This window comes from Adiantum capillus-veneris, chromosome 1, assembly GCF_014529385.1.
Source record: "Adiantum capillus-veneris isolate H3 chromosome 1, ASM1452938v2, whole genome shotgun sequence".
NCBI classification, from domain to species: Eukaryota; Viridiplantae; Streptophyta; class Polypodiopsida; order Polypodiales; family Pteridaceae; genus Adiantum; species Adiantum capillus-veneris.
The window spans coordinates 51,592,664-51,606,442 of record NC_140931.1 but is presented as its reverse complement, the minus strand read 5'-3'; the positions used below and the strand labels follow the sequence as shown (position 1 = coordinate 51,606,442).

At 41.7% G+C, this 13,779-nt stretch overlaps 1 pseudogene; it reads right to left on the bottom strand.

Annotated features, from left to right (window-relative positions):
• Window positions 1-3,995: 3,995 nt before the first annotated feature.
• Window positions 3,996-5,096, bottom strand: LOC147464729 (pentatricopeptide repeat-containing protein At1g19525-like; annotated as a pseudogene).
• Between the last annotated feature and the right edge of the window lie 8,683 nt (window positions 5,097-13,779).

The following is a 13,779-nucleotide window of genomic DNA, read 5'->3' as shown; positions in this document are numbered from 1 at the left end:
GAATGCATTGAAGCTTCGCTCTTGGTTGGATTTGCATCACAAATCCAAGAGTTGTTGATGTAGGCCTCCCTTCTCACAAGCTTGGAGTAGGTGATAAGCTTTCCATTAAAGATTGAGAAGAGGGAGATATAGAGTCTTCTTTGCTTCACACATGAGAGTGTGTGAGTGTGTGTGTGATAATTCCTTGCAAAAATCAACCCCATCTCTCTCTTGGTTGACCCCCTTGCTAATTACTCATGCTAGCATCCTATTGACCTCCCTAGGCTTAGCCAATGACAATTAAGCAGCACAAGTGATAAGCCTTCTGACATGTGTCCCCTCTTTCCCTTTTGTGAGATCTTTAGGTAATTATTTCATCCAAGTAAAATCTCATTGGACCCCTTTGCCTCCTGGCCAATAGGAATCAGGTAAGCCATTGGGCTGCTGAATGCTCATTGGAGACTATCTAATTGTCTTCTAGAGAGCTTAATTCCCATTGTTTCTTTTATTAAGTGTTTTTAAATTAATTAAGCTAGCCTACTTCTCATTGGTCCACCTCCAAGGCCATCCAATAGGATTTGAGTACACCTTGTGGGCATCTGGGCTAGGGAGCTGACATGTGTCCCTCATTCCCTTTGTGTAAAGGGAGCTTGTGTGTGTGTGTGTGTGTGTGTGTGTGTGTGTGTATGTGTGTGTGTGTGATCTTCTCTCTCATCCCCTACTTGGAAGGCTCGCCCTCTCCTATGTAGGGATGGATGAAGACTTTTGGGGCACACACAAAGCATCAAATTTCCCTAATGTTTGACCTTTGGACACAACCTTTGAATTTTGGAACCTTAGCATTTTGGAAGTCTTAATGGGCTGAACCTTAGGGTCTTTTAAGCCCATTGTTGCACATAACTCTTTTGCACATGGCCCCCCTTTTGGATCCCTATTTTCCCTCCTTTGGATCCCTCTTGCGGCCGGTCTGCTAACTTAACCAATATTCTAGCTTTTTCTCCCTTGGCACTTCCCCATATTAAATGATTAGTTTAACTGGAGAAAATCATTTAGGAGAATTAGATATTGATTATTATGACACTTTATTTTATTTTTGTACCCAAACATTGTATGAGATCCACCAAGATTGTATCGGTTTGATCTCATAGGCCATTTTGTCCTTTTAAAGACATTTAATATAACATTTCATTTCATCTCTCTCTCTCTCTCTCTCTCTCTCTCTCTCTCTCTCTCTCTCTCTCTCTCTCTCTCAGCAAGGCAACGCAAGGCAGTGCAAGGAAAGTTCAAGTAGAGAAGAGAAGACGCGAGCAGGGCAGGGCAGGGAAGGCGCGAGCAGAGCAGAGGAGGCAGAGCAAGACATCCTACACGTAGGTGATCGTACATCCTACGCATAGTTGAGAAGACATCCTACGTTAGGAGGTTTTTTCTTTTGAGATGAAGCACCCTTGGCATGAAAAATTCCACAAAGAAACAATAAAAGCACCTTTTTTAGCGGCATAACCCTCTTTGCCAAAAGCAGCCTTCAAACCACCCATTTCATTTCTGAGTCCTCTAACGTTTGCATGAGGCATCCACGTACAAAGAGGGATAGAATGACACTCATGATAGATAATTAAGCAATTGTATTTGATTCAAAATATCTTGTCCTTTGTTCAGGTAGATCTCTGCTTCATTATTGTCATCTTGACCAAGCTCAGGCCTTACCACAAAAGGCACAATTGCAAGGGCTTGTTCCTAAGGAACAAGCTTAGCTGGAACAAAATCACCACACTAAGTGACACCTTCTGGATTAGGTTGACTTTCTCCATCTTCGCCCAAATCCTCTGTATCTTTAAAACTTGTCTCCACCTCATTACTAACTTCACCCAAAATTTGACTACCTATTGGAATATCCTTCTTTTTTGAGACTCTTGGTCGCTTCATTTGCTTAGATGAACAATATGGACTCACAAGACTGCAAACACCACAAAGCAATCTTTAGATCACAACACTAGAAGCAATCGAATGACTATCATGTTGTCTCCCATCCTTAAAAGATTTAAATTTGGTAGCCAAAAGAATTAAAGTGACTAATTAACATTGAAAAACTACAATCTTAGGGAGGGCATGTCATCTTGCCCTCACTCAAGGATGAAACAGGGAAAGAGAAATTCAAGTCACTGGAAGGGCACCTCAACGTTTCCTCTGAGAAATTTTGATATTTTCCTTTCCATATTTCATCATTGGATGAGGACACGTCGATGTGCCCTCCCTAAGATTAGACTTTCCAATTGTAAATTTATTGTTTGGAGGAGGGCATGTCGACATGCCCTCCCTGAGATTGCTGCAAATTTATTGCTTGGAAGAGGGCACGTCGACGTGCCTTCCCTTAGATTGCAATTAGACTTGGTGAAATTCAAGATCGCAATCATGCCTCTCTCTTTTGAACGGTGAGATGCTGCTCATTAAATTCTCATGTCATATTAATGGCTCACAAACATCAGCAACAAGGTTGCATTGTACCTTTGCTAGGCACATAATATTTTCATCACCGTTTACACTCACACCATCAACCTCTGAATGTAATGAGGCATGTGGGCATATGGCATTGTTATCAACACCATGTGATTTTTCATGTAGGCAACAATTTGGATTTGCCCCTAATACTTGTATGTCTGTCAATAGAATCAATGTTGGTACAACACCTATAAAACTTATGCTTAACAACCCCCTCGCAGGGCTACCCCTCACACCTGGCGGAGGCGGGGGGGGGGGGCTGGCAATGGCGAAGAAACTAGGATTTTTTACTGCGCACACACACACACACACACACACACACACACACAGATCAATTATCGTCCACGAAGGTGAGATATGACCTATGGGACCGAAAACAAAACATTAGAGAGAGGTCTTCGAAGCGAGGGGATTGTGAGATACATCTCAATTAACGACTAAGTGTCCATCAAGGGGAAAATAAAAGGAAGATAAGCTGAATAAAACCTATGGAGAGGAACCCCCCCTCCCCAAAAGAACAAAGTGCCACTCAGAAAAAGACAAACTTCAACAAAGATGATGCATTGTGTGCAACTAGCAAGGCTAGCACTCAACTGCAAAGTGCGAAAATCATTATGAGAGAATGTGTTTGCATATTGCACATGCTCAAAATAAACATGTAATCCCACCTACCAAATTTGACATTTACTTTCGAGTTAAACATTTTAAGGTGAGACAACCTCTTAAATGGTGGAAAATTAAATCTAAAAACCTTCAAATATACTCAATATGACTCTTATTTGTAGGTTTTCCAAGTTTTGGAAAACAAGGGTGTGCGTTCGGGCACATGCACACATCAAAACGAGCAAATACCTATAAGAGACGACCTCTAAAATTGTGGAAAATAAATCTTAAAACGTTCAAATATACTAAATATGACTCTTATTTGTAGGTTTTCCAAGTTTTAGAAAACACAAGTGTGCGTGCACACGCTTGCCCCATGGGATGTGAATCAAAGAAGGCATTGGGCAAGCAAGATAAAAAAGAACAAAGACCTATAAGTTAAAGACGGCGTGTGACTCTGCTACTCTTAAGCCAATACAAGGCTTAGCATTTGTTCAACCGGTAGTGACACGAGCAAGAGAAGGGGAAGGGGGGGGGGGGGGGGGGGGTGCAAAACCAAAAATAATGGTATGACAATGACTGTCATAACATTTCAATAAAAGAACCACCTGTTTGCTATCTAACAATCTGGCTTGAATCAGGCTTCTCTCTGCCCGAATCTTAGCTGATTGCCATGATCACAACTACCTACAACTGTAACCAAGCAATATAAGCATTTCAAACAGAAACGTTGTTCAATCTTTAATAAATATGTGGAATCAATGCACCAACATTTGTTTGCAGATCTCATATATGCACTTTGATTGAAGATATACCTTGCTACTCAAGAAAAAGGTTCGAAATAGAGCCCCACTCTGTCATAGCAACAATAAAGACTTCAAAGAAGCTGACATGAAATTCAGAGTGGTGATTATTCCTCATAGAGTTTCAGGTGCCTCCTCCACACGCTTACTCACACCCGCAAGAAAACTTTTGGTTTCTATCCCTAAGCTTTGTGTTGCTCCTTCTGAAGGCTTTCTAACACCTACAAGAAATTTGGCTGCTTGAATTCCTAATAAAGCTCTTTCAACCTCATCAGATGGGGTGAGACCTTGGGCAATCATCCGATCTTGCATGGACTGAGCCTCCTCACGATTGTTGCCATCCAGCAATGAAACAATCATTAGCTCATAAGTTGAAACATCAATCTCAACCTCCTCAGCGAGAAGAGCCTTCACCTTATCAACGGAAGTTTCTCTAGCATACACTGAAAAAAGACTAGCGTAAGGTTTGCAATCCGAAACATCGCCTTTATCTTTGAGGTTCTATCAAGAGTTTTTGCCTCCTGAACCAAACCCAGTTTTCCAAACCATCCAATTAGCGTCATAAGAGTCTCCACCCCGGGCCTTATAGCGATGCTTTCTAGCTTTAGCATCACATCTACCGCCCTTTGAAACTAATTTATTTTCTCAAAGGCAACAATTAGCATGTTGACTGACTCATCTGGAGGAGAAAATCCTGAATTCATCATATCTTCAATTTTCAGAACAGCAGATGGTAGCAAATTTGAGTGAATATAAGCATTCATAAGAGCTGAGTAGATATCAGGACTCATTTGTGGCCTTAAGAAGGCATCCTCATTCATAATTGAAAACATTTTCAAGGCCTCTAAAGCTTTATCTTGTTTCCCATAGCCATTAAGAACCATAAGGTAAGTATCAACAAATCCATGTAGCTTTTCCTCCTCCATTTCTGCTAGCAATGTTTCTCCCTCTTCAGGATTTCTAGTTTCACAGTGAAACTCAATCATCTTATCGCATGCACCAAGATCAGGCATGTAACCCCATTGAACGTATTCCATCGAACATCTCTCTAGCTTTATCAACCCTCTACAGTTTGCAGTTCATATCAAGCAACAAGGTGCATGCTACAAAATCAGGGGAAAAGCCCTTATCAAAATTACTCATCAACCTGTCTACATCATCATAACGTTCTAAGTTCATGTATTTTACTAGAATTCTTTACAAATCCTGGCTCAGCTGGAACAAAATCACCACATTGAATGACACCTTCTTCACCCAAATCCTCTGTATCTTTAAAACTTGTCTCCACCTCATTACTAACTTCACCCAAAATTTGACTACCTATTGGAATATCCTTCTTTTTTGAGACTATTGGTCGCTTCATTTGCTTAGATGAACGATATGGACTCATAGGACTGCAAACACCACAAAGCAATCTTTAGATCACAACACTACAATCAATTGAATGACTATCATGATGTCTCCCATCCTAAAAAGATTTAAGTTTGGTAGCCAAAAGAATTAAAATAACTAATTAACATTGGGAAATTACAATCTTAGGGAGGGCATGTTGACGTGCCCTCACTCAAGGATGAAATAGGGAAAGAGAAATTCAAGTCATTGGAAGGACACCTCAACGTTTCCTCTAAGAAATTTTGATATTTTCCTTTCCATATTTCATCATTGGATGAGGGCACGTCGACATGCCCTCCCTGGGATTGGACTTTCCAATTGTAAATTTATTGTTTGGAGGAGGGCATGTTGGCATGCACTTCCTGAGACTGCTGCAAATTTATTGCTTGGAAGAGGGCACATCGACGTGCCTTCCCTTAGATTGCAATTAGCCTTGCTGAAATTCAAGATCGCAATCAGGCCTCTCTCTTTTGAATGGTGAGATTCTGCTCATTAAATTCTCACGTCATATTAATGGCTCACAAACATCAGCAACAAGGTTGCATGGTACCTCTGCTAGGCACATATTATTGTCATCACCATTTAAGCTCACACCATCAACCTCTGAATGTAATGAAGCATGTGGGCATATGGCATTGTTATCAACACCATGTGATTTTTCATGTAGGCAACAATTTGGATTTGCCCCTGATACTTGTATGTCTGTCAACAGAATCAATGTTGGTACAACACCAATAAAACTTATGCTTAACAACCCCCTCGTAGGGCTACCCCTCACACCTGGGGGAGGCGCAGGTGGGGGGGGGGGAGGGGGGGGGGGGGGGGGGGGGGGGGGGGGGACTTTTAATGGCAAATAAAATAGGATTTTTACTGCACACACACACACACACACACCACACAGAGATGGTCTACTAGAAAAAATAGGTCACTTTAGTGTCTCAGGAGATTGAGTGTCCAATTATAGAACTAGTGTTAACCACATCGTATACAACATTTTTATCTTTTATGTAGCATTTGAAAATTTTGCTTGAGTGAAGAGTTATGGTTAAAATATTTCCTTGTTGCCTTTTGCACTCAAGGCAACTTTTGAACCCAAGATCCATGGAGAGCCATTATATGCATTCATCTGATAGGAAAATCTACTAATACTTGATAAATGTATTTAGATCACCATTATCATTCATGACTGTGAGTTATGAATTACTTTTTATGTATAGGTTAAGAGGAGTACCATATAGAGTTGTAGGTTTGATGTGAGGTTCATATATGTTCTATGCGCTATTTCAAGGTTCTCATGTCCATAAACTTATGTGTTGATGTATGTTTAGCCAACACAAGTTGTATGGATAGTTTTGCACAAAAATGGCTTTCTTTTCACATCATGATTGATCATATGAGTCCCGCATGGGTGAAATGACTTGGTAAGGTGATAATATATTTTGTAGAGCTAAGCTTGATTCATTTTGGTATGCTATCAATCACTCCCTCTTTTATGTCATGTATGCATCCAAAAATAGGAAAAATTGTTTTGCACTTAAGTGTGAAAAGTATACTATATTGATATTCAATCACTCCTCTTTTTATATCATGTGTGCATCCAATAATAGGAAAAGTTGTTTTGCACTCAAATGTGAAGTCATACTATACAACTGGTCAAAGTGATGGGGGTATTTTGTATCATGATTAAGGTTATGTGATGATATTAAATGATGCATGAAACCTCAAAGGATAGCTATGGTTTATCCCACCTACATGTGTGTACTGCTTTCCATCCTTCTATGTCAAAAACTAGCTCTATGTGCAAGGACAGTGATGTGTGGTTGTGGTGCATCACTTGTATATGGTTAAATTTTCATAAAATCTAATATCTACCTATTCCAAAAGACTTCTCATATGAGTAGAATGAACATTGATAGCTTTGATTTTGCACATGAAGGTGGTTAATGATAATGCCCCCATGTTTGTTAACTACCTTGTTACTAGGTTGCAGCAAGCCATGGGTAACCCTACCTTGCAAGCAGCGAAGTTACCCAACAACTTCGTGCTTATGGGATAACCCTTCCTCTTCAACAGGAGAGAGAACTTAGGAGGCCTCTTGATGAGACTCCCAAAAGAAGACTCTCTCCCCATTCGAGAGGAGGAATCCAAGGAACGAGAAAGCACTGAATCCCTAAGTTCATCTGAAGATGTGGCTCCAGAAGACGGTGGTCTAGGTGATCGCCACACCTCCAAGAGGAAATCTTCAAACCATAGTCCGTCCCTTGGCACTCCAAATGGGAAGAGAGGAAACCAAGGAAGAAAAGGGCAAGGAAGAGGTCACCTCTTCTCCTTCTTTTCACCTTTCTCATCTTCTGATGAAAGTTATGGTTATTCTCTAGAGAATACAAGAGGGGAGGACATCGCAAATCTTACCTTGCCTGGCGAAGGTCACAAAAGCTAAAGAAGTTCAAGGAGGGAGGAAAGAGTATCTCTTTCTTCACCTATGATGGCACCTTTGGTGCTACCGACAAAGTGTTGGCCTTCATCCAGCAATTTGATGCAGCTTTTGGAGACGAGGGCTTCCACAAGAGTCCTCCAAGCTACACCATGTAGTATGCACTTCCAAAAATCAGCTCGTCAATGGTGGGCTAGCCTTTGTGGAAATGGTGAAGCTTCAAAGACATGGAAAACTCTACGAGTTTCCATCATGAAGCAATTTTTGCAAGCGATGCAAAGGACAAAGTGTGACTGAATGGCGTAGCCTAAAGCTCTCTCTCATGAGTCTATTCACAAATATGTAGACAAGTTTTGGGATTTACATCTCAAGGCTAAGTCTTTCAAAAGATAGACTTTGCGGAGCAAAAGCAACAATTCTGTGATGGACTACCCGAAGAGATGGCTGAATATGTCAACTCCCAACAGCCGGTTCTATCCCGAAGTAATCCACCATACCATGGTTTCTTTGCGCATCAATTTCCAACAAGGGGCTAGATGTAATGTCAAGCCATGGAAAATAAAGAGCGAAATGAAGCAAGAGGGAAGAGCAATGCTCAATGCTCTTCCCAAGGCAACTCCAACAACAACAACAACAACAATCGGTCCAAGGAGAAGGAAGTGTATAAAGGTAAAAACAAACTCTCGCCTAAAGAGCTTGAAGCTTTTCGCAAGGACCCAAATGCTTTAAGTGTGGCGAGCAAGGACATACCTACCATTTTTGCCCAAAAGAAATACTCCTGATGGGACTCCTAGAGCTTCCGCCATCGAATCTCTAAAAGAGGATGTTCATTGCAAAGGAACAGCTCCCTCCTATGCATGGGGAAAGATAAGAGAGCATGATGCCTTCATCTTGTTTGACCTTGGCTCTACTCACAACTTCATATCAACAGAGTTGGCCACCAAGTTGGACATTCAAGCTTTTGAGATGGGAGATATTGTAACGGCCGACGCAGCTTTCAAGGGACAACAAGCCTCTTACCATGATAGCATACCAAATGAATCAGCTTAGCTCTAAAAAATATATTATCACTTTCCGTTTTTTTTTTTCTTCTTTTTGTTCTCCCTTTTGTGTGTGGACTATCGTGCCCTAAACCATCTCACTATCAAAAAACAAAATTCCCCATCCCCTCGGGTAGAAGATCTGTTTGATAAACTACGAGGCTCTACCTACTTCAGTAGGATTGACTTAAAAGTGGCTATCATCAAATAAGGATAGTGAATGAAGATATCCTAAAGATCGCGTTTCGTACAACGTTCGATCTTTATGAAGATCTAGTCATGCTTTTGGCTTGACCAACGCACCAGCCACGTTTAATCGTCTAATGGAGAAGATCTTTAGACCTTATCGTAAATTCACTGGAGTGTTCTTTGATGATATTATCATCTACTCCAAGTCTTTGGAGGAACATAAGCACATCTCCAAGTGATTTTTCAAGCGCTAAGGGAGAATAAGCTTTTTCTCAATCAAAAGAAAAGCAAATTTTTCCTCCAAGAGATTCAATACTTAGGTCATATTATCTCTCAAGATGGTATCCGAATGGATCCATCAAAGTTAGAGGTAATAAAAGCATGGCCTAATCCAAGGAATCTACATGAGATAGAAGATTTATAGGTATGTGTGCATACTATAGACTCTTCATAGCAAGATTCTCTCAAATGGCAGGACCACTACATGACTTAACAAAGAAGAAATTAAGTATTCATGGACTGCTAAGGAGCAAAATGCTTTTGACAAGCTCAAAGAGACAATGCCTATCTATTGTTTTTTATGGTTCTTACAGGAAAGCACATGGTGAAGCTTCAGGAGGTGTTGTAATTTATGATCCTCAAGGTGCTTTGGTAATTAAAAGGAGTATAAAGCTTATGGCACAAAGCAACAATGAAGCTGAGTATGCTACTTTGGAGAAGGGACTCAACCGTTGCCTTGAGCTTGGCATCCATCATGTAAGGGTAAGAGGTGATGCTCTTTTGGTGGTCAATTAAGAGAGGAAGAAACAAGCATTGTATGCAAAGGAACATAGGTGTTTCATTGCCACGTAGTAGGTCACATGAAAAGGGAGTGTCCTAAGAAGGAATAACCAAGTGGTCTAAGAAGGGAATGTATCAAGGAAACCTCGGTCCTCTACTGCGGTCGGCTTTTGATGCTACCCTCAAGTGAATGCTATGAGTGTGGGAGAGCAAGAAGGTAAGCAGGAGGGGATTTTTGAAGATGATGAACTCATAAAATGTTATGGAGATGTGACTGGTCAAAGGGTCATTGTGTTGTTTGATTCTAGAAGTTCTCATGATGTCATAAGTGAATCTCTTGTGAAACGTGCACGTCTTCAAACTTCTCCTATTCCCACCCTCTGGTGCAGGGGTTTCTCTGAATGCATGGATGCTTTGATTTTTCAAGAATGTGATGATGTCAAGTTGATCATTCAACAAACCCAATTTACTCGTCATTTTGTAGTCTCTAAACTTGCAGGATGTGACATTATTTTGGGCATTAAATGGTTTCGTATGTTCAAGCCCATTATCGATTGGGAGAAGCTCATGTTTCAATCAAAGATAATGTGTTGCAGCCATTCCTCGTTCGAGGCGAGAACAGTATTCCCTCTCTCCCTCTCATCTCGCACGTCCAAGCAAATAGGGAATTGCGTCAAAGAGCCCAAGAGGCGGTCATCTATGCCAAGCCCACATCAAGGAACTCGGGTATTCCTAAGAGGTATAGTGAAGGGTTTGTCAAAGTCAATTCTGTGTTTTCTCAGGATCATCATTCCCCTACTCACCATCCCCATCGACCTATGGACATTGTCTCCGACCAATTGCATGACGAGGAATATGTAGGTAAATTTTTTTCTCGATCGGATAAAGAGAAGCCAAAACCAAGTGATGTCTTGTTTAGAAGGCTTCACCCTCCCAAGGTATGGTCTTTTGGGTTACCAGTTCTCTTTGTTCGTAAGAAACGAAACTCATTTCAGTTTTGTGTGCATTTCAGGGCACTCAAGACACGGATGGTCAAATTCTAGAAGCCGAGACCTCACATGGCCGTTCCTTTGGACAGTCTACAAGAGGCACATCGCGTTTCCAAAGTGGACATGTCAAGTTGCAACCACAAGGGTGGCCTTTCAAGGAGCAATCCAACAGAAGAACCACCAGAGATTGTTGTCACCAAGTCGAAGTGTTTTTGAATGCTTCCCATTCAACTTGGCAATAAGAAGGAAGCGCAGCAACATTTCCTCAAATTCAAGGATCGAGGGACACATGCAGATGCTTGGGTGAACAAGGACTTGCTCATCCACTATCCAGATTTGCTAACCTCATACAAGGAGGCCATGCAGATCGGTACCCGTACCTCACCTTAAGCAGAAGGGGATGTCACGTGCACATGGCTCTGTGTGCCACGTGGTTATGCTTCATTGACTTCCATAGCCAATTTTCCTTCTTCCTAGATAGAAGTGTCTAGAATCCTAGGAGGATTAGTACCGGCAATTTTGTGACCCTGTTCACAGGACCTGCATGTCCGAACAAGTCCATTAGATTAGGTTTTTTTGTTTTGGAACCCTCTTGCTTAAATGGTTTGTATACGCGTTTTGACAGGTGTTATTACACTACGATGGGAATCTTGCATGACGTGATGTAGTTTTAGGTTAGAGGAATCCAACGAGCCATTCCCCGTGTCGATCGAATTCCTAGGTGGGCGGGTGTGCAACAAGTGTCCCTAATCTAGAACCCCCCAACCCAATTTTAATAAATCAATTTATTGATTTATTTGTTGGAAAAGTTGGTGGACAACTCTTTTGTTTACCATAAACACAATCTTCACACAACTCTAAGTCCACTTCTTTCAAACCTGATAGAAGCTTCTTTCTCTGAATTCCTTTGGCACTCATATGCCTAAGCCGATAATGCCACACCGCACTGTCAACTTCTGTAGTTGCTGCACAAGCTGAAGGTTGTGTGCTAACAGTACACAAGTAAAGTGTACCGACCTTTTCTCCTTTGGCAACCACCAAAGATCCCTTTGAGATCTTCCACCGTTTGTTTCCAATGCGATGTTGTGACCTTCATCGTCCAATTGTCCTGTAGAGATCAAATTTTTGAGAAGAGAAGGAACATGCCTAACATCTTTAAGCTTCCAATCATTTCCGTTAGTAGTTTTGACAGAAACTGTACCTTTGTCGACAATCTCACAAGCTTCATCATCTCCCAAGTATGCATACCCAAAATTACCTTTGGTGTAATCTTGGAAATGTTGCTTGTGTGGTGTTGCATGGAATGAAGCCCCAGAATCTACTATCCAGGAATTAGACACATTGTCTAATGAGAGAATTAGAGCATCTTGCTCTACTTTACCTGCCACATTGGCCTCCGATGTTGGCTTGTTGTCTTGAGACTATGTCTCCTTCTTCTTCTTGGACCAGCAATCCTTCTTGACATGGCCCTTCTTGCCGCGGTTCCAACATTCAAGAACTGACTTTGTGTGTGACTTGCTCTGCCTTGAGCAATCACGACCCTTTTGGTTTTTGAACCTCTCCTTAGGCCTTCCTCTTGTTTCCACTGATAGTGCAGCACTTGATGATTCTTCTGTGCTTCTCCTTCGCATTTCCTCGCTTAGGAGAACACCCACAACATCATCAAACTTAAGAGTATTTGTGCCAAAGATAGAATTACTTATAGCCATCACAAGGCTGTCCTAACTATCCGGTAGAGATGATAGTATAAGGAGAGCTCGCACTTCATCATCGAAATTTATTTTCACCGATCGAAGTTGACTTATGTTTGTGTCAAAGTAATTTAGGTGTTCTGCAATTGAACCATTCTCTGCCATCTTTAGATTGAACAAGCGCTTCATAAGAAATACCTTATTGGATGCCGATGGTTTCTTGTAGAAGTCGTCAAGTGACTTCATCAAGTCCTCCATGGTCTTCATCTCCAAAATGTTGAAGGCCACCGTTGACGCCAAGCTTAACCTGATTGTTCCCAGTGCCTTTCGATCAAGGACAATCCATGCTTCATCTGCCATTGTTGCGGGCTTCTTCGCAAGACCGCCTAGTGGCAAATAGAGGTCCTTCTGGTAGAGATAGTCTTCAATCTGCATCTTCCAATGTTGGTAGTTTTTGCCGTTGAACTTCTCAATCTTGAGCTTCCTTCCTCCGCCATAACTCCCACTCAATTCAAGGAATCCTTTCCTTGAGATACTTTAGCTACGAGCAAACCTTGCTCTGATACCAGTTGTTGGGAAATAAGACGTAGCTAAATAGATATTTGAGTAGATTACTTAATCTATCTCTTCATAAATCCCAACCTTATCTATCTACTCTCTACCGAATCTCTATCTCTACCTTCTCTCTATCCCCACAAGGGAGTATTAGCCTTCATGGTTTAAAATTGATCCCTGTTTGTGAAGAGGTGAGAACATCTATGAAACACACAAGAGATTATAGAGTAGAGAGAGAGAGAGAGAGAGTACACACGATATACGTGGTTGACCCAATGTGGGCTACGTCCACGGGAAAGCAGCCACTCAATGGCTTTAATACTTCAAAACAAGAAGTAGTTTACAAAGGGATTATACCCTTAATAGAGCTCCCACCTTGCTTCACTCTCACCACCTCACACTCACCTTGTTGCATCAACTTCACACTGTCTAATGTGTCTAGAAATGGCCTCCTTTTATAGGCCAAAAGGGCTACCCTCTCTCATGAGAGGCAGCCATGTGTAGCCGCCCTTGTGTAGATAAGTCCAAATCGGACCCTCCAATCCGCGCATGTGTGGCCGCCCTTGAGAAGACAAGTCCGCTTTTGAATTCGGCCACCCGCCACCGACCATTGACTTCCGACCACCGGCCACCGGCCATTGACTACCGACCAACCGGCCAATCGATGGATCGTTTTCCGATCACTTTCTGGCCACCGTCCGGCCATAATATTTCGGGGAAAGGAATATTCCGGCCAAGGGAAAAAAAAAGTCTCGGGGCCTGATTTTTTACCGTGAAAATTTTGGTTTTGGGCGAGTGATTTTCCTTCACACACGATGGCTTCTCCTC